The sequence below is a fragment of the Bombina bombina genome, chromosome 11 (assembly GCF_027579735.1).
Source record: "Bombina bombina isolate aBomBom1 chromosome 11, aBomBom1.pri, whole genome shotgun sequence".
NCBI classification, from domain to species: Eukaryota; Metazoa; Chordata; class Amphibia; order Anura; family Bombinatoridae; genus Bombina; species Bombina bombina.
Window position 1 is genome coordinate 63534822 of NC_069509.1, and position 22041 is coordinate 63556862.

The following is a 22041-nucleotide window of genomic DNA, read 5'->3' on the forward strand; positions in this document are numbered from 1 at the left end:
ACATATCAACTAATTAGCATTAGCAATAAGTACATATCAACCAATAAACATTAGCAAGAAGTACATATCAACCAATGAACATTAGCAAGAAGTACATATCAATCAAAGAACATTAGCAAGAAGTACATATCAACCAATGAACATTAGCAAGAAGTGCATATCAATCAAAGAACATTAGCAAGAAGTACATATCAACCAATGAACATTAGCAAGAAGTAAATATCAACCAATGAACATTAGCAAGAAGTACATATCAACCAATGAACATTAGCAAGAAGTACATATCAACCAATGAACATTAGCAAGAAGTGCATATCAACCAATAAACATTAGCAAGAAGTACATATCAACCAATAAACATTAGCAAGAAGAGCATATCAACCAATGAACATTAGCAAGAGGTACATATCAACTAATAAGCATTAGCAAGAAGTATATATCAACAAATAAGCATTACCAAGAGGTACATATCAACTAATTAGCATTAGCAATAAGTACATATCAACCAATAAACATTAGCAAGAAGTACATATCAACCAATGAACATTAGCAAGAAGTACATATCAACCAATGAACATTAGCAAGAAGTGCATATCAACCAATGAACATTAGCAAGAAGTAAATATCAACCAATGATCATTAGCAAGAAGTACATATCAACCAATGAACATTAGCAAGAATTACATATCAACCAATGAACATTAGCAAGAAGAGCATATCAACCAATGAACATTAGCAAGAGGTACATATCAACTAATTAGCATTAGCAATAAGTACATATCAACCAATGAACATTAGCAAGAAGTACATATCAACCAATGAACATTAGCAAGAAGTACATATCAACTCATGAACATTAGCAAGAAGTACATATCAACCAATGAACATTAGCAAGAAGTGCATATCAACCAATGAACATTAGCAAGAAGTGCATATCAGCCAATAAACATTAGCAAGAAGTACATATCAACCAATAAAGACTTGCTGGGCCTATGGCTCTTATCTGCCGTCAATATCTATGTTTCTATGTTTCAATAATCATTAGCAAGAAGTACATATCAACCAATAAACATTAGCAAGAAGTACATATCAACCAATGAACATTAGCAAGAAGTGCATATAAACCAATAAGCATTAGCAAGAAGTATATATATCAACCAAAAACCATTAGCAAGAGGTACATATCAACCAATAAGCATTAGCAAGAAGTATATATCAACCAATAAGCATTACCAAGAGGTACATATCAACCAATAAGCATTAGCAAGAAGTATATATATCAACCAATAACCATTAGCAAGAGGTACATATCAACCAATAAGCATTAGCAAGAAGTATATATCAATCAATAAGCATTAGCAAGAACTACATATTAACCAATGAACATTAGCAAGAAGTGCATATCAACCAATAAGCATTAGCAAGAAGTATATATATCAACCAATAAACATTAGCAAGAAGTACAGATCAACCAATAAGTATTAGCAAGAAGTATATATCAACCAATAAGCATTACCAAGAGGTACATATCAACGAATTAGCATTAGCAATAAGTACATATCAACCAATAAAAATGATCAAGAAGTACATATCAACCAATGAACATTAGCAAGATGTACATATCAACCAATAAATATTACCAAGAGGTACATATCAACCAATAAGCATTAGCAAGAAGTATATATCAACCAATAAGCATTAGCAAGAGGTACAGATCAACCAATAAGCATTAGCAAGAAGTATATATCAACCAATAAGCATTAGCAAGAAGTATATATCAACCAATAAGCATTAGCAAGAGGTACATATCAACCAATAAGCATTACCAAGAAGTATATATCAACCAATAAGCATTAGCAAGAGGTACATATCAACTAATTAGCATTAGCAATAAGTACATATCAACCAATGAAGATTAGCAAGAAGTGCATATCAGCCAATAAACATTAGCAAGAAGTACATATCAACCAATAAGCATTAGCAAGAAGTATATATCAACCAATAAGCATTAGCAAGAGGTACATATCAACCAATAAGCATTACCAAGAAGTATATATCAACCAAAAAGCATTAGCAAGAGGTACATATCAACTAATTAGCATTAGCAATAAGTACATATCAACCAATGAACATTAGCAAGAAGTGCATATCAGCCAATAAACATTAGCAAGAAGTACATATCAACCAATAAACATTAGCAAGAAGTACATATCAACCAATAAACATTAGCAAGAGGTTCATATCAACCAATGAACATTAGCAAGAAGTACATATCAACCATACACATTAGCAAGAAGTACATATTAACCAATACACATTAGCAAGAAGTACATATCAACCAATAAGCATTACCAAGAAGTACATATCAACCAATAAACATTAGCAAGAAGTACATATCAACCAATAAGCATTACCAAGAAGTACATATCAACCAATAAACATTAGCAAGAAGTACATATCAACCAATAAGCATTACCAAGAAGTACATATCAACCAATAAACATTAGCAAGAAGTACATATCAACCAATAAACATTAGCAAGAGGTTCATATCAACCAATAAACATTAGCAAGAAGTACATATCAACCAATAAACATTAGCAAGAAGTACATATCAACCAATAAACATAAGCTAGAGGTTCATATCAACCAATAAACATTAGCAAGAAGTACATATCAACCAATAAACATTAGCAAGAGGTACATATCAACCAATGAATATTACCAAGAAGGGCATATCAACCAATAACCATTAGCAAGAGGTACATATCAACTAAGTAGCATTAGTAATAAGTAGATATCAACCAATAAACATTAGCAAGAAGTACATATCAACCAATGAACATTAGCAAGAAGTGCATATCAACCAATGAACATTAGCAAGAAGTGCATATCAACCAATAAGCATTAGCAAGAAGTATATATCAGCAAATAAGCATTACCAAGAGGTACATATCAACTAATTAGCATTAGCAATAAGTACATATCAACCAATAAACATTAGCAAGAAGTACATATCAACCAATGAACATTAGCAAGAGGTTCATATCAACCAATAAACATTAGCAAGAAGTACATATCAACCAATAAACATTAGCAAGAAGTACATATCAACCAATAAACATTAGCAAGAAGTACATATCAACCAATAAACATAAGCAAGAGGTTCATTTCAACCAATAAACATTAGCAAGAAGTACATATCAACCAATAAACATTAGCAAGAGGTGCATATCAACCAATGAATATTACCAAGAAGGGCATATCAACCAATAACCATTAGCAAGAGGTACATATCAACTAAGTAGCATTAGTAATAAGTAGATATCAACCAATGAACATTAGCAAGAAGTACATATCAACCAATGAACATTAGCAAGAAGTGCATATCAACCAATAAGCATTAGCAAGAAGTATATATCAGCAAATAAGCATTACCAAGAGGTACATATCAACTAATTAGCATTAGCAATAAGTACATATCAACCAATAAACATTAGCAAGAAGTACATATCAACCAATGAACATTAGCAAGAAGTACATATCAATCAATGAACATTAGCAAGAAGTGCATATCAACCAATGAACATTAGCAAGAAGTAAATATCAACCAATGAACATTAGCAAGAAGTACATATCAACCAATGAACATTAGCAAGAAGTACATATCAACCAATGAACATTAGCAAGAAGTGCATATCAACCAATAAACATTAGCAAGAAGTACATATCAACCAATAAACATTAGCAAGAAGAGCATATCAACCAATGAACATTAGCAAGAGGTACATATCAACTAATAAGCATTAGCAAGAAGTATATATCAACAAATAAGCATTACCAAGAGGTACATATCAACTAATTAGCATTAGCAATAAGTACATATCAACCAATAAACATTAGCAAGAAGTACATATCAACCAATGAACATTAGCAAGAAGTACATATCAACCAATGAACATTAGCAAGAAGTGCATATCAACCAATGAACATTAGCAAGAAGTAAATATCAACCAATGATCATTAGCAAGAAGTACATATCAACCAATGAACATTAGCAAGAAGTGCATATCAACCAATAAACATTAGCAAGAATTACATATCAACCAATGAACATTAGCAAGAAGAGCATATCAACCAATGAACATTAGCAAGAGGTACATATCAACTAATTAGCATTAGCAATAAGTACATATCAACCAATGAACATTAGCAAGAAGTACATATCAACCAATGAACATTAGCAAGAAGTACATATCAACCAATGAACATTAGCAAGAAGTACATATCAGCCAATGAACATTAGCAAGAAGTGCATATCAACCAATGAACATTAGCAAGAAGTGCATATCAGCCAATAAACATTAGCAAGAAGTACATATCAACCAATAATCATTAGCAAGAAGTACATATCAACCAATAAACATTAGCAAGAAGTACATATCAACCAATGAACATTAGCAAGAAGTGCATATCAACCAATAAGCATTAGCAAGAAGTATATATATCAACCAATAACCATTAGCAAGAGGTACATATCAACCAATAAGCATTAGCAAGAAGTATATATCAACCAATAAGCATTAGCAAGAGGTACATATCAACCAATAAGCATTAGCAAGAAGTATATATATCAACCAATAACCATTAGCAAGAGGTACATATCAACCAATAAGCATTAGCAAGAAGTATATATCAATCAATAAGCATTAGCAAGAACTACATATCAACCAATGAACATTAGCAAGAAGTGCATATCAACCAATAAGCATTAGCAAGAAGTATATATATCAACCAATAAACATTAGCAAGAAGTACAGATCAACCAATAAGCATTAGCAAGAAGTATATATCAACCAATAAGCATTACCAAGAGGTACATATCAACGAATTAGCATTAGCAATAAGTGCATATCAACCAATAAACATTATCAAGAAGTACATATCAACCAATAAACATTAGAAAGAAGTACATATCAACCAATGAACATTAGCAAGAAGTAAATATCAACCAATGAACATTAGCAAGAAGTGCATATCAACCAATAAACATTAACAAGAAGTACATATCAACCAATAAGCATTAACAATAAGTGCATATCAACCAATAAACATTAGCAAGAAGTGCATATCAACCAATAAGCATTAGCAAGAGGTACATATCAACCAATAAGCATTAGCAAGAAGTACATATCAATCAATCAGCATTAGCAAGAGGAGCATATCAACCAATAAACATTAGCAAGAAGTACATACCAACCAATAAGCATTAGTAAGAAGTACATATCAACCAATAAGCATTAGCAAGAGGAACATATCAACCAATAAACATTAGCAAGAAGTACATATCAACCAATAAGCATTAGCAAGAAGTACATATCAACCAATAAACATTAGCAAGAAGTACATACCAACCAATAAGCATTAGCAAGAAGTACATATCAACCAATAAACATTAGCAAGAACTACATATTAACCAATAAACATTAGCAAGAATAACATATCAACCAATAAACATTAGCAAGAAGTACATATCAACCAATAAACATTAGCAAGAAGTACATATCAATCAATCAGCATTAGCAAGAGGAGCATATCAACCAATAAACATTAGCAAGAGGTACATATCAACCAATGAACATTAGCAAGAGGTACATATCAACCAATAAGCATTAGCAAGAAGTATATATCAACCAATAAGCATTACCAAGAGGTACATATCAACCAATAAGCATTAGCAAGAAGTATATATATCAACCAATAACCATTAGCAAGAGGTACATATCAACCAATAAGCATTAGCAAGAAGTATATATCAATCAATAAGCATTAGCAAGAACTACATATTAACCAATGAACATTAGCAAGAAGTGCATATCAACCAATAAGCATTAGCAAGAAGTATATATATCAACCAATAAACATTAGCAAGAAGTACAGATCAACCAATAAGCATTAGCAAGAAGTATATATCAACCAATAAGCATTACCAAGAGGTACATATCAACGAATTAGCATTAGCAATAAGTACATATCAACCAATAAAAATGATCAAGAAGTACATATCAACCAATGAACATTAGCAAGATGTACATATCAACCAATAAATATTACCAAGAGGTACATATCAACCAATAAGCATTAGCAAGAAGTATATATCAACCAATAAGCATTAGCAAGAGGTACAGATCAACCAATAAGCATTAGCAAGAAGTATATATCAACCAATAAGCATTAGCAAGAAGTATATATCAACCAATAAGCATTAGCAAGAGGTACATATCAACCAATAAGCATTACCAAGAAGTATATATCAACCAATAAGCATTAGCAAGAGGTACATATCAACTAATTAGCATTAGCAATAAGTACATATCAACCAATGAAGATTAGCAAGAAGTGCATATCAGCCAATAAACATTAGCAAGAAGTACATATCAACCAATAAGCATTAGCAAGAAGTATATATCAACCAATAAGCATTAGCAAGAGGTACATATCAACCAATAAGCATTACCAAGAAGTATATATCAACCAAAAAGCATTAGCAAGAGGTACATATCAACTAAATAGCATTAGCAATAAGTACATATCAACCAATGAACATTAGCAAGAAGTGCATATCAGCCAATAAACATTAGCAAGAAGTACATATCAACCAATAAACATTAGCAAGAAGTACATATCAACCAATAAACATTAGCAAGAGGTTCATATCAACCAATGAACATTAGCAAGAAGTACATATCAACCATACACATTAGCAAGAAGTACATATTAACCAATACACATTAGCAAGAAGTACATATCAACCAATAAGCATTACCAAGAAGTACATATCAACCAATAAACATTAGCAAGAAGTACATATCAACCAATAAGCATTACCAAGAAGTACATATCAACCAATAAACATTAGCAAGAAGTACATATCAACCAATAAGCATTACCAAGAAGTACATATCAACCAATAAACATTAGCAAGAAGTACATATCAACCAATAAACATTAGCAAGAGGTTCATATCAACCAATAAACATTAGCAAGAAGTACATATCAACCAATAAACATTAGCAAGAAGTACATATCAACCAATAAACATAAGCTAGAGGTTCATATCAACCAATAAACATTAGCAAGAAGTACATATCAACCAATAAACATTAGCAAGAGGTACATATCAACCAATGAATATTACCAAGAAGGGCATATCAACCAATAACCATTAGCAAGAGGTACATATCAACTAAGTAGCATTAGTAATAAGTAGATATCAACCAATAAACATTAGCAAGAAGTACATATCAACCAATGAACATTAGCAAGAAGTGCATATCAACCAATGAACATTAGCAAGAAGTGCATATCAACCAATAAGCATTAGCAAGAAGTATATATCAGCAAATAAGCATTACCAAGAGGTACATATCAACTAATTAGCATTAGCAATAAGTACATATCAACCAATAAACATTAGCAAGAAGTACATATCAACCAATGAACATTAGCAAGAGGTTCATATCAACCAATAAACATTAGCAAGAAGTACATATCAACCAATAAACATTAGCAAGAAGTACATATCAACCAATAAACATTAGCAAGAAGTACATATCAACCAATAAACATAAGCAAGAGGTTCATATCAACCAATAAACATTAGCAAGAAGTACATATCAACCAATAAACATTAGCAAGAGGTGCATATCAACCAATGAATATTACCAAGAAGGGCATATCAACCAATAACCATTAGCAAGAGGTACATATCAACTAAGTAGCATTAGTAATAAGTAGATATCAACCAATGAACATTAGCAAGAAGTACATATCAACCAATGAACATTAGCAAGAAGTGCATATCAACCAATAAGCATTAGCAAGAAGTATATATCAGCAAATAAGCATTACCAAGAGGTACATATCAACTAATTAGCATTAGCAATAAGTACATATCAACCAATAAACATTAGCAAGAAGTACATATCAACCAATGAACATTAGCAAGAAGTACATATCAATCAATGAACATTAGCAAGAAGTGCATATCAACCAATGAACATTAGCAAGAAGTAAATATCAACCAATGAACATTAGCAAGAAGTACATATCAACCAATGAACATTAGCAAGAAGTACATATCAACCAATGAACATTAGCAAGAAGTGCATATCAACCAATAAACATTAGCAAGAAGTACATATCAACCAATAAACATTAGCAAGAAGAGCATATCAACCAATGAACATTAGCAAGAGGTACATATCAACTAATAAGCATTAGCAAGAAGTATATATCAACAAATAAGCATTACCAAGAGGTACATATCAACTAATTAGCATTAGCAATAAGTACATATCAACCAATAAACATTAGCAAGAAGTACATATCAACCAATGAACATTAGCAAGAAGTACATATCAACCAATGAACATTAGCAAGAAGTGCATATCAACCAATGAACATTAGCAAGAAGTACATATCAACCAATAAACATTAGCAAGAAGTACATATCAACCAATGAACATTAGCAAGAAGTGCATATCAACCAATAAACATTAGCAAGAATTACATATCAACCAATGAACATTAGCAAGAAGAGCATATCAACCAATGAACATTAGCAAGAGGTACATATCAACTAATTAGCATTAGCAATAAGTACATATCAACCAATGAACATTAGCAACAAGTACATATCAACCAATGAACATTAGCAAGAAGTACATATCAACCAATGAACATTAGCAAGAAGTACATATCAGCCAATGAACATTAGCAAGAAGTGCATATCAACCAATGAACATTAGCAAGAAGTGCATATCAGCCAATAAACATTAGCAAGAAGTACATATCAACCAATAATCATTAGCAAGAAGTACATATCAACCAATAAACATTAGCAAGAAGTACATATCAACCAATGAACATTAGCAAGAAGTGCATATCAACCAATAAGCATTAGCAAGAAGTATATATATCAACCAATAACCATTAGCAAGAGGTACATATCAACCAATAAGCATTAGCAAGAAGTATATATCAACCAATAAGCATTAGCAAGAGGTACATATCAACCAATAAGCATTAGCAAGAAGTATATATATCAACCAATAACCATTAGCAAGAGGTACATATCAACCAATAAGCATTAGCAAGAAGTATATATCAATCAATAAGCATTAGCAAGAACTACATATCAACCAATGAACATTAGCAAGAAGTGCATATCAACCAATAAGCATTAGCAAGAAGTATATATATCAACCAATAAACATTAGCAAGAAGTACAGATCAACCAATAAGCATTAGCAAGAAGTATATATCAACCAATAAGCATTACCAAGAGGTACATATCAACGAATTAGCATTAGCAATAAGTGCATATCAACCAATAAACATTATCAAGAAGTACATATCAACCAATAAACATTAGAAAGAAGTACATATCAACCAATGAACATTAGCAAGAAGTAAATATCAACCAATGAACATTAGCAAGAAGTGCATATCAACCAATAAACATTAACAAGAAGTACATATCAACCAATAAGCATTAACAATAAGTGCATATCAACCAATAAACATTAGCAAGAAGTGCATATCAACCAATAAGCATTAGCAAGAGGTACATATCAACCAATAAGCATTAGCAAGAAGTACATATCAATCAATCAGCATTAGCAAGAGGAGCATATCAACCAATAAACATTAGCAAGAAGTACATACCAACCAATAAGCATTAGTAAGAAGTACATATCAACCAATAAGCATTAGCAAGAGGAACATATCAACCAATAAACATTAGCAAGAAGTACATATCAACCAATAAGCATTAGCAAGAAGTACATATCAACCAATAAACATTAGCAAGAAGTACATACCAACCAATAAGCATTAGCAAGAAGTACATATCAACCAATAAACATTAGCAAGAACTACATATTAACCAATAAACATTAGCAAGAATAACATATCAACCAATAAACATTAGCAAGAAGTACATATCAACCAATAAACATTAGCAAGAAGTACATATCAATCAATCAGCATTAGCAAGAGGAGCATATCAACCAATAAACATTAGCAAGAGGTACATATCAACCAATGAACATTAGCAAGAGGTACATATCAACCAATAAGCATTAGCAAGAAGTACATATTAACCAATAAACATTAGCAAGAAGTGCATATCAACCAATAAGCATTAGCAAGAAGTACATATTAACCAATAAACATTAGCAAGAAGTGCATATCAACCAATAAGCATTAGCAAGAAGTACATATTAACCAATAAACATTAGCAAGAAGTGCATATCAACCAATAAACATTAGCAAGAAGTACATATTAACCAATAAACATTAGCAAGAAGTACATATTAACCGTTAAACATTACCAAGAAGTACATATTAACCAATAAACATTAGCAAGAAGTGCATATCAACCAATAAACATTAGCAAGAAGTACATATTAACCAATAAACATTAGCAAGAAGTACATATTAACCAATAAACATTACCAAGAAGTACATATTAACCAATAAACATTAGCAAGAAGTGCATATCAACCAATAAACATTAGCAAGAAGTACATATTAACCAATAAACATTAGCAAGAAGTACATATTAACCAATAAACATTAGCAAGAAGTACATATCAACCAATAAACATTAGCAAGAAGTACATATCAACCAATAAATATTAGCAAGAAGTACATATTAACCAATAAACATTAGCAAGAAGTACATATCAACCAATAAACATTAGCAAGAAGTACATATCAACCAATAAATATTAGCAAGAAGTACATATCAACCAATAAGCATTAGCAAGAGGAACATATCAACCAATAAACATTAGCAAGAAGTGCATATCAACCAATAAACATTAGCAAGAGGTACATATCAACCAATAAACATTAGCAAGAACTAAAGATCAACCAATAAGCATTAGCAAGAAGTACATATCAACCAATAAGCATTAGCAAGAGTTACATATTAACCAATAAGCATATAAATATTATCAAGAAGTATATATCAACCAATAAACATTAGCAAGATTTACATATTAACCAATAAGCAATAGCAAGAACTACATATCAACCAATAAGCATCAGCAAGAACTAAATATCAACCAATAAAAATTAGCAAGATGTACATATCAACCAATAAGCATTAGCAAGAACTAAATATCAACCAATAAACATTAGCAAGAACTAAATATCAACCAATAAACATTAGCAAGAACTAAAGATCAACCAATAAACATTAGCAAGAATAACATATCAACCAATAAACATTAGCAAGAACTAAAGATCAACCAATAAACATTAGCAAGAATAACATATCAACCAATAAACATTAGCACGAAGTACATATCAACCAATAAACATTAGCAAGAAGTACATATCAATCAATCAGCATTAGCAAGAGGAGCATATCAACCAATAAACATTAGCAAGAGGTACATATCAACCAATGAACATTAGCAAGAGGTACATATCAACCAATAAGCATTAGCAATAAGTGCATATCAACCAATGAACATTAGCAAGAGGTACATATCAACCAATAAGCATTAGCAAGAAGTACATATTAACCAATAAACATTAGCAAGAAGTGCATATCAACCAATAAGCATTAGCAAGAAGTACATATTAACCAATAAACATTAGCAAGAAGTGCATATCAACCAATAAGCATTAGCAAGAAGTACATATTAACCAATAAACATTAGCAAGAAGTGCATATCAACCAATAAACATTAGCAAGAAGTACATATTAACCAATAAACATTAGCAAGAAGTACATATTAACCAATAAACATTACCAAGAAGTACATATTAACCAATAAACATTAGCAAGAAGTGCATATCAACCAATAAACATTAGCAAGAAGTACATATTAACCAATAAACATTAGCAAGAAGTACATATTAACCAATAAACATTACCAAGAAGTACATATTAACCAATAAACATTAGCAAGAAGTGCATATCAACCAATAAACATTAGCAAGAAGTACATATTAACCAATAAACATTAGCAAGAAGTACATATTAACCAATAAACATTAGCAAGAAGTACATATCAACCAATAAACATTAGCAAGAAGTACATATCAACCAATAAATATTAGCAAGAAGTACATATCAACCAATAAGCATTAGCAAGAGGAACATATCAACCAATAAACATTAGCAAGAAGTGCATATCAACCAATAAACATTAGCAAGAGGTACATATCAACCAATAAACATTAGCAAGAACTAAAGATCAACCAATAAGCATTAGCAAGAAGTACATATCAACCAATAAGCATTAGCAAGAGTTACATATTAACCAATAAGCATATAAATATTATCAAGAAGTATATATCAACCAATAAACATTAGCAAGATTTACATATTAACCAATAAGCAATAGCAAGAACTCCATATCAACCAATAAGCATCAGCAAGAACTAAATATCAACCAATAAAAATTAGCAAGATGTACATATCAACCAATAAGCATTAGCAAGAACTAAATATCAACCAATAAACATTAGCAAGAACTAAATATCAACCAATAAACATTAGCAAGAACTAAAGATCAACCAATAAGCATTAGCAAGAAGTACATATCAACCAATAAGCATGAGCAAGAGCTACATATCAACCAATAAATATTATCAAGAAGTGCATATCAACCAATAAACATTAGCAAGATTTACATATTAACCAATAAGCAATAGCAAGAACTACATATCAACCAATAAACATTAGCAAGAAGTGCATATCAACCAATAAGCATTAGCAAGAAGTACATATTAACCAATAAACATTAGCAAGAAGTACATATCAACCAATAAGCGTTAGCAAGAAGTTCATATTAACCAATAAACATTAGCAAGAAGTGCATATCAACCAATAAACATTAGCAAGAAGTACATATTAACCAATAAACATTAGCAAGAAGTAAATATTAACCAATAAACATTACCAAAAAGTACATATTAACCAATAAACATTAGCAAGAAGTGCATATCAACCAATAAACATTAGCAAGAAGTACATATTAACCAATAAACATTAGCAAGAAGTACATATTAACCAATAAACATTAGCAAGAAGTACATATCAACCAATAAACATTAGCAAGAAGTACTTATCAACCAATAAATATTAGCAAGAAGTACATATCAACCAATAAGCATTAGCAAGAGGAACATATCAACCAATAAACATTAGCAAGAAGTGCATATCAACCAATAAACATTAGCAAGAGGTACATATCAACCAATAAACATTAGCAAGAACTAAAGATCAACCAATAAGCATTAGCAAGAAGTACATATCAACCAATAAGCATTAGCAAGAGTTACATATTAACCAATAAGCATATAAATATTATCAAGAAGTATATATCAACCAATAAACATTAGCAAGATTTACATATTAACCAATAAGCAATAGCAAGAACTACATATCAACCAATAAGCATCAGCAAGAACTAAATATCAACCAATAAAAATTAGCAAGATGTACATATCAACCAATAAGCATTAGCAAGAACTAAATATCAACCAATAAACATTAGCAAGAACTAAATATCAACCAATAAACATTAGCAAGAACTAAAGATCAACCAATAAGCATTAGCAAGAAGTACATATCAACCAATAAGCATGAGCAAGAGCTACATATCAACCAATAAATATTATCAAGAAGTGCATATCAACCAATAAACATTAGCAAGATTTACATATTAACCAATAAGCAATAGCAAGAACTACATATCAACCAATGAACATTAGCAAGATGTATATATCAACCAATAAGCATCAGCAAGAACTAAATATCAACCAATAAACATTTGCAAGATGTACATATCAACCAATAAGCATTAGCAAGAACTAAATATCAACCAATAAAAATTAGCAAGATTTACATATCAACCAATAAGCATTAGGAAGAACTAAATATCAACTAATAAACATTAGCAAGAACTACATATCAACCAATAAACATTAGGAAGAACTAAATATCAACCAATAAACATTAGCAAGAGGTGCATATCAACCAATAAGCATTAGCAAGAACTACATATCAACCAATAAACATTAGCAAGAACTAAATATCAACGAATAAACATTAGCAAGAACTAAATATCAACGAATAAACATTAGCAAGAAGTACATATCAAGAAATAAGCATTAGCAAGAAGTACAAGCAGAGGTTAAACTGGTTTTGCAGGGTTAAGTGCAGAAAGGCAGTTATGGTTGTTTCAATAGGTAGGTCAGTCAGTCAGAGGTCAAACAGGCATTGCAGGGTTAAGTGCAGGCAGGTAGGCAGGCAGTTATGGTTGTTCCAATACAAGTCAGAACTTCCAAGTTAGTCCTTGAGACAACACCGCGGCATGGTTGCTGCCTTCTCATGCTCAAAGACGAGTCGACACAGCACATGCAGTCACATGCGCCAAAAAACACTGACTGTGTATTGATGACCATCTATGAGCCCAATAGAATAAAAAAAATAAAATAGATTAAAAAAAAAAGCATGGGGCAATGAGGGACGGACGTCAATCTTCCCTGGACACTGGGACAGAACCTTAAAATCAGGACTGTCCCGTGAAAATCGGGACAGTTGGGGGGTATCGGTCAGTCAGGCAGATGTTTAACAGGCTTAGGCACGGTACTCACAGGCAGAGAGGAGTTCAGGCTTAGGTAGGTTAGGAAGGAGCCACAGCACAGTGCATACACAACAAACAGGCGCTGAGGATCCTTGAACCCAGTGTAAACAGGCCGTCTGACATCACTGGAGTGGCCAGCGATGAGAGCTACGTGCAACGGCCACACGGAGCGGTGCCTGTCAAGAAGTGTAATTAGTTGCCTTTACTGAATGGGCAGACAAAATGAGGACTCCCTCAAGATCCTTGGGGGCTCAAAAGGAGGGAAAATAGTGTCCAGTAGTATATTTATGGGGGTTGAAATCTTGCATCTCCAGTTTCTTTGGTATCATTAGGATTCATCATTTATAATATTTTTTTATTTTATTTCAGTCTCCCTTTGGAGATATTATTTACATTACCTGTAATTCTTTAACACATTTCCCTTTTGTGGAAGAGGTTCCTCCATATCCAATCTCTCACCAGATGACCATGGTATCAGTCCTGCAGAGAGGTCCCACCTATCACTCCAATTACCTGGCCAGTAGTATTTTTATCCCAGCATCAGGTGAAATGATAGGTAGGAAATCCCACCGCTGAGAATAACGCTAGGACCCAGATAAGAGATTTAAAGCTAACAAGCAGTCTAAACAAGGCCAAAGGATATGACAGGAAGACAGGTGATACACAGGATCAAGATAAGCCAAACGGTCAGGTTCAAAGCCAGGGTCAGAAACAGGAAAGCAGAATATCTCAGTACCAAGGGTTAAAGCAGACCAAGGTCAACGTCCAAGCTGGGTCAGCAACAATATCAGAAAGCAGAGGTACCAGAGGGAAATATGAGAGCAGATAAAAAGGACAAGGCAGCTACTGAAATTCTATTGGCTGATTTGAATAGCCAATAGAATTTCAGTAGCTCTCATCATATTGGCTGATTTGAGTAGCCAATAGGATTTCAGTAGCTCTCATCCTATTGGCTGATTTGAAATTCAAAAATCAAATCTGCCAATAGGAATGCAAAGGACGCCATTTTGAAAAGGCTCCCTTGCATTTAATATTCATTGGACAGCGGCAACCGAATGAAGAGGATGCTCTGTGCCGGATGTCTTGAAGAATGGACACACTCTGCGCCGCCGGGATGAAGATAGAAGACGCCACCGGGATGAAGATAGAAGATGCCGCCTGGATGAAGATAGAAGACGCCGCCTGGTTGAAGACTTCTCGCCACCTGGATGTCCGGACTTCAAAAACTGTAAGTGGATCATTGGGTGTTAGTGTTAGATTTTTAAAAAAATTTTAGGGGTGGTTTTTTTTTAGATTAGGGTTTGGGCTTTCTTAAAAGAGCTAAATACCCTTTTCAGGGCAATGCAAAACAGCAAAATGTTTTTTTATTTTGGGGGGTTGGTTGGATGGTGGGTTTTACTGTTGGTGGGTCTTTGTATTTTTTTACAGGGAAAAGAGCTGATTTCTTTAGGGCATTGCCCTACAAAAGGCCCATTTAAGGGCTATTTGTAGTTTATTGTAGACTAGGTTTTTTTTTATTTTGGGGGGCTTTTGCATTTTCATAGGGCTATTAGATTAGATGTAATTGTTTTTATTTTGGATAATTTAGTGTTTGTTATTTTTTGTAATTTAGTATTTTTTTAATTTTTTTTAATTTTAGAATTATTATTTTTAGTAGTGTTAGGTTTTCTTTAATGTGTAATTTAGATTATTTAATTGATAGTTATTTTAATTTTAGTCTAATAGTTAGGTAAATATTTATTTATTTTAAGATAGGGATATTGTAATTTTAATTTAAAGTTAGGGGGTTGTGAGGTTTAGGGGTTAAAGGATTCCAAAACTTTAATATTGTAGGCACAACCTTACCATACTTTTCTAATCACAAACGTTTATATTGGCAAAATTACTGACTCTTACAGCAAAACGATAGTTCATATTACTATAAAATGATATGTTATATTTTCATGGTGACGTCATTTAATCCAACCCTCTTTTATGGGCCGCTCCATAGCAAACTCCATCGCCAATCGTAATGCAATATATTGCATATCATTAAATGTTAATTTCGTCCCTTAACGCATGCGCATTGCGACCCGCTGTCTCGCGCATGCGCATATGTTACCACATTTCGTCACTCAACGCATGCGCATTGCGACCCGCTGTCTTGCGCATGCGCATATGTTGCCACACTTAGCCTTAGAATGGTGTTGTAGTAATGCTTGATGCTGTGTGATGTATGCAATGACGAGTCGAGAATATTGCGCATGCGCAAAGCAACATCTGTCCGCCATCTTCATAACCTAGGTTATTGGTCACGATTGGAGAATGAGAAAGACTAGCCAGCAGTGGGTTCGGAAAACAATTAATTTTCAAAGTAAGGTATATAACAAACGCGAGAAATTGTAAACACAAAGCCAATTACAAATATTGTTAAAATATATTCATCTTGCAATTGGAGATTAGTTTTTATCACGGTTTAGTGTCCCTTTAATAGTTTTTTTTTTTGCGATGTGGGGGGCTGGCGGTTTAGGAGTTAATAGGTTTATTTAGTGGCAGTGATGTGGGAGGCCAGAGGTTTAGGGGTTAATAACTTTATTTAATGGTGGCGATGTCGAGGAGCGGCAGAATAGGGGTTAATAGCTTTATTATAGTGTGGGCGATGTTGGGGTGCGGGAGAATAGGGGTTAATAACTTTATTATAGTGGTGGTGATGTCGGGGAGCGGCGGAATAGGGGTTAATAAATTGTATTAGTGGTGGTGATGTCAGAAGCGGCAGATTAGGCATTAATAGCTTTATTATAGCGTTTGCAATGCTGGAGGGCAGCGGAATAGAGGTTAATAGGTAGTTTATAGGTGTTGGTGTACTTTGTAACATTTTAGCTTTGAGTTTTGTGTAACAGTTTTATTGTGCAAAACTCATAACTACTGGTCTCATATGGCAGAACGGATCGTGCCGGTATAGGCTGTAACGCAAGCATTTTAGCCTCACCACACAACCTGTAATACCAGCGCTATGGAAATCCCCCTGCAAAAACGTCATTTTTTTGAGTGCGTGATTGACGTTGCGTTACAGGCTAAAATCCTTGCGGTATAGCTATACCGACAAGACTCGTAATGGATGCGTTCCGTTTTATTACGCTGTAATGGCCATTTTTTCAGCGTTAAAACCGAAACGCAAAACTCGTAATCTAGGTGATAGTGCAGTGTGCAAACATTATTAGAAACTAATAAGGTGGGTTGGCGTGAGGACCTAAACACGTAAAGAGCTATGCTAAACCATGTGGAAATATAGTCTGTTGGCCAATACCTATAACTAGATCCTCCAGTTTTATGTTTTTATTTAGTATTAACAGATGACTCATCAAGAGTCCGATGATCTAAAGCTCTCAGCTCTGGATTGATTATTTAGGCAGTTTTGTCAGCACCGTGAGGTCCCTCAAAGAATATAAGGGAGCCATTTTTTTTAAACTAATAAAGGTTTATCAAGCTATGCAGATTTCTGGATGTGAAGGAAAGACAATTTATAATGCTAAATAAAGGCCCCAAAGACTGGCCTGATTTATTATAGTGCGCTGCACCTCGATAAATGCCGACAGCATACACTGTCATCATTTATCATTGCACAAGCATTTCTCGTGAAATGCTTATGCAATGTCGCCCCCTGCAGATTCGTTGCCAATCGGCTGCTAGCAGGGGGTGTCAATTAATCCGATCGTATCCAATCGGGCTGATTGCTGTCCGCTACCTCAGAGGTGGAAGACGAGTTAAGGAGTAGTGATCTTACGACCGCTGCTTCTTAACTTCCGCTTTGGTCTTTGGGCCCCAAGTGTGAATGCTACCTAATCCCTCCATGCTTCTTAGTTCAAGTTCCTTTTTTGTTGAAAAATAAAAATTTGATTCGAAAGGTTTAGAGAAGGAAAGAGTAGAAGATTAGAATCTTTATTTACAAACATTTAAAGTTAGTTTTCAGATTTGAATACCAACTTAAAGGGACAGTGAAGTCAAAATGAAACTTTCATGATTCGGATAGAGCGTGAAATTTTAAACAACTTTCCAATTTACATCTGTTATCAAATTTGCTTTGTTTTTTTGGTATCTTTTATTGAAGAGTAAAACTAAGTAGGCTCATAAGCGCTCCGTCTTTAGAACTCTATGGCAGCAGATTTTTGCAACATTATGTGTAGCTTTGTTATACAATGTGGCAAAACACTGCTGCCATAGATTACTAAAGACACGTGCGCACTCCTGAGAACTTATGAGCCTTCTTAGTTGTACTCTTAAATAAAAGATACCAAGAGAACAAAACAAATTTGACAACTGAAGTAAATTGGAAAGTTGTTTAAAATTGCATGCTCTATCTGAATCATGAAAGTTTATTTTATTTACTTTATTCTTTAACTTAACTGTTCCAAATCTTTCATTTTTACAATTGATAAAATATTTGTAATATTTCATGATAATGATTCCATAACACTAAACAAACTGAACATGTCCATCCTTAAAAAAAAAGAAAGAAATTCCAACTATATCCGAAACTATTAAGTGGGTACAAATAACAATATTCACATATAAATTAGATATCTAAGAGTACTTTAATTTAAAAAAAACACATACAGTGTATATCAATAATACTGCAATTTTGTATTTTGCATTGATTAAAAAAGAATTTAGTAAGGAGTAAGATGAAGAAATGGAAAATAAGGTTTTCATTTTTATTGCAAGTTCACTATAACGCATTAGTAATGGCAGTGGCTTATTTAAAGGGACACTAAACCCAATTTTTTTCTTTAACGATTTAGATAGAGCAGGCAATTTTAGGCAACTTTCTAATTTACTCCTACTATCAAATTTTCTTTGTTCTCTTGCTATCTTTATTTAAAAAGCAGGAATATAAAGCTTTGGAAACAGCCGATTTTAGGTTCAGCACCCTGGATAGGGCTTGCTTATTGGTGGCTACATTTAGCAAACCAACAAGCAAGCATAACCCAGGTTCTCAACCAAAAATGGGCCGGCTCTTTAGCTTTACATTCCTGCATTTAAATAAAGATAGCAAGAGAACAAAGAAACAATTGATAATAGGGGGCCTATTTAACAAAGGTCTGTCGGACTTGACAGACCTCACTGAATGTGGAGAGCAATACGCTCTCCGTATTCAGCATTGCACCAACAGCTCTTGTGAGCTGCTGGTGCAACGCCGCCCCCTGCAGATTTGCGGCCAGCAGGGGAGTGTCAATTGTAGTGATCTCTGTCCGCCTGCTCAGAGCCATGGTCTTAATAAAATAGAGTTGTACCATCATTGCTGTGTCCTGCATATGTCCTGCATCTCATGACATGGTGTCAGAAGTTCTTGCCTGCGCTTCTGTTCATGATCGATTGCAATGTCAACATTTACCCCACCTGAGCCTTTTGACTTCTCTCAGCCTGCAGATTGGCCCACATGGCGTCAGCGGTTTCCGCGCTTCAGGATCGCTTCCAAGCTGAACAAGGAGAGTGGTGAAGTACAAGTTAATTCTCTTTTATACTCCATGGGGAAAGATGCAGAGCCAGTGTTCAATGCTTTTACTTTCCAAGAAGGGGAAGAAGTTAACTTTGATATAGTTATGGATAAACTCAGTGCCCACTTTGTGCCCAAAAGAAATGTGATTCATGAGAGGGCTTGTTTTCACAAACGTAATCAGCGTGTGGGAGAATCTGTGGAGTCATTTGTGCGCAGCCTGTATGAATTAGCGGAATTCTGTGAGTTTGGTGTTGCTAAAGAAGAGCAAATCAGAGACAGAATAGTTATTGGAATTGCAGATGCTGAAGTCTAACTGAAGCTACAGTTAAAGCCTGATTTAACATTAGATGGGGCTATTAGGATGGCCCGCCAGAGTGAACTGGTGAAAAAGCAAAGCGCTGATCTGAGGTCTGAGAGTATTGTGGATGAAGTGCAGCAGTTCAGGAAAGCTGCAGGTGAAAGGCACAGTGTGAGCGGTAGACCTAAGATAACGGATAGACCTAGAAGTGGATGGGAGCAGCATGCCCGATGCACACGGTGTAACTGTGCCCATGATCAGAGTGTTATATGCCCTGCCAGAGATAAAAGATGCAGAAAATGTAACAGAATGGGTCATTTTGAAGTGGTGCGTAAAACTGAATACATTAAGGAGATGCAGGTGGATAGCGACCAGGAGGGTCAGGAAGTGTCCTTTGTGGGGTCTGTTGTGGAACGGCCAGGTTCAGAGGAAGATTGGAAGGTCACCTTTATTGTAATGGGAGCCAAAGTTGCCTTTAAGATTGACACAGGAGCAGATATCACTGTAATGTCTCTCGCTGCATTCATGGAACTGCCTCGACCGCCCCAGCTGGCAAAGGTTACTACAAAAGTCCATAGTCCTGGTGGCCGCATTGATTGTGCGGGGAAATTTCTTGCCAGCTGCGAGTACAAGCAAAGGAAATTCACCATGTGGGTGCATGTAATTCGAGGTCAGTGTGTTAACAATTTATTGAGCAGAAAAGCAGCATGTGGTTTGGGCCTAGTAGCCAGAGAGAATGAGATTTCTGAAGATATGTTTGGCAAATTGGGCCTACTGAATTGCAAGCCAGTCCGTATATCACTTAAAGGTGACGCAGTCCCATACAGCATTTCTACTCCCGCTCATGCCTCAAGTGGAGAAGGAGCTTATGCGCATGAAGAATATGTGGGTTATTGAAGAGGTTGTTGAAGCGACTGATTGGTGTGCCCCCATTGTACCTGTTGCAAAGAAAAACGGGATGGTGCGCATTTGTGTAGACTTGAAAAGGTTGAACGAGGCAGTGAAGCGAGAGAGATTTGTGCTGCCGACATTGGAAGACATAGCTCCGAAATTGGCTGGGGCGAAGTTCTTCTCTACATTGGATGCTTCTAGCGGCTTCTGGCAGATTCCTCTAGATCCAAAGTGCCGCAAACTGACTACCTTTATTACACCGGTAGATCGGTTTTGCTTCTGCAGACTCCCCTTTGGGATATCCTCTTCTCCTGAAATCTTTCAAAGGGAAATGAGTTCTATCCTAAGAGACCACGTGGGCACGGCAGTCGTCATGGATGACATCTTAGTGTATTTGTCTACCTTGGAGGAACACGATCAGCGATTAAACTGTGTGCTGCAGGCTATCAGAGAGTCTGGGCTGAAGCTAAATAAAGAAAAATGCCATTTTAGAAAAGCTGAATTATGTTACTTTGGGCATATCATTAATGGGGATGGCATCAAACCAGAACCCGAGAAAATTTGTGCTATTGAACAGACGAAAAGTCCTTCTGATGTACATGAGCTGAGACAGATATTGGGCCTTGTAAATTATGTGGGCAAGTTCCTTCCAGATTTATCCACAGTTCTACACCCTATCACAGAGTTGCTAAAGAAAGACGT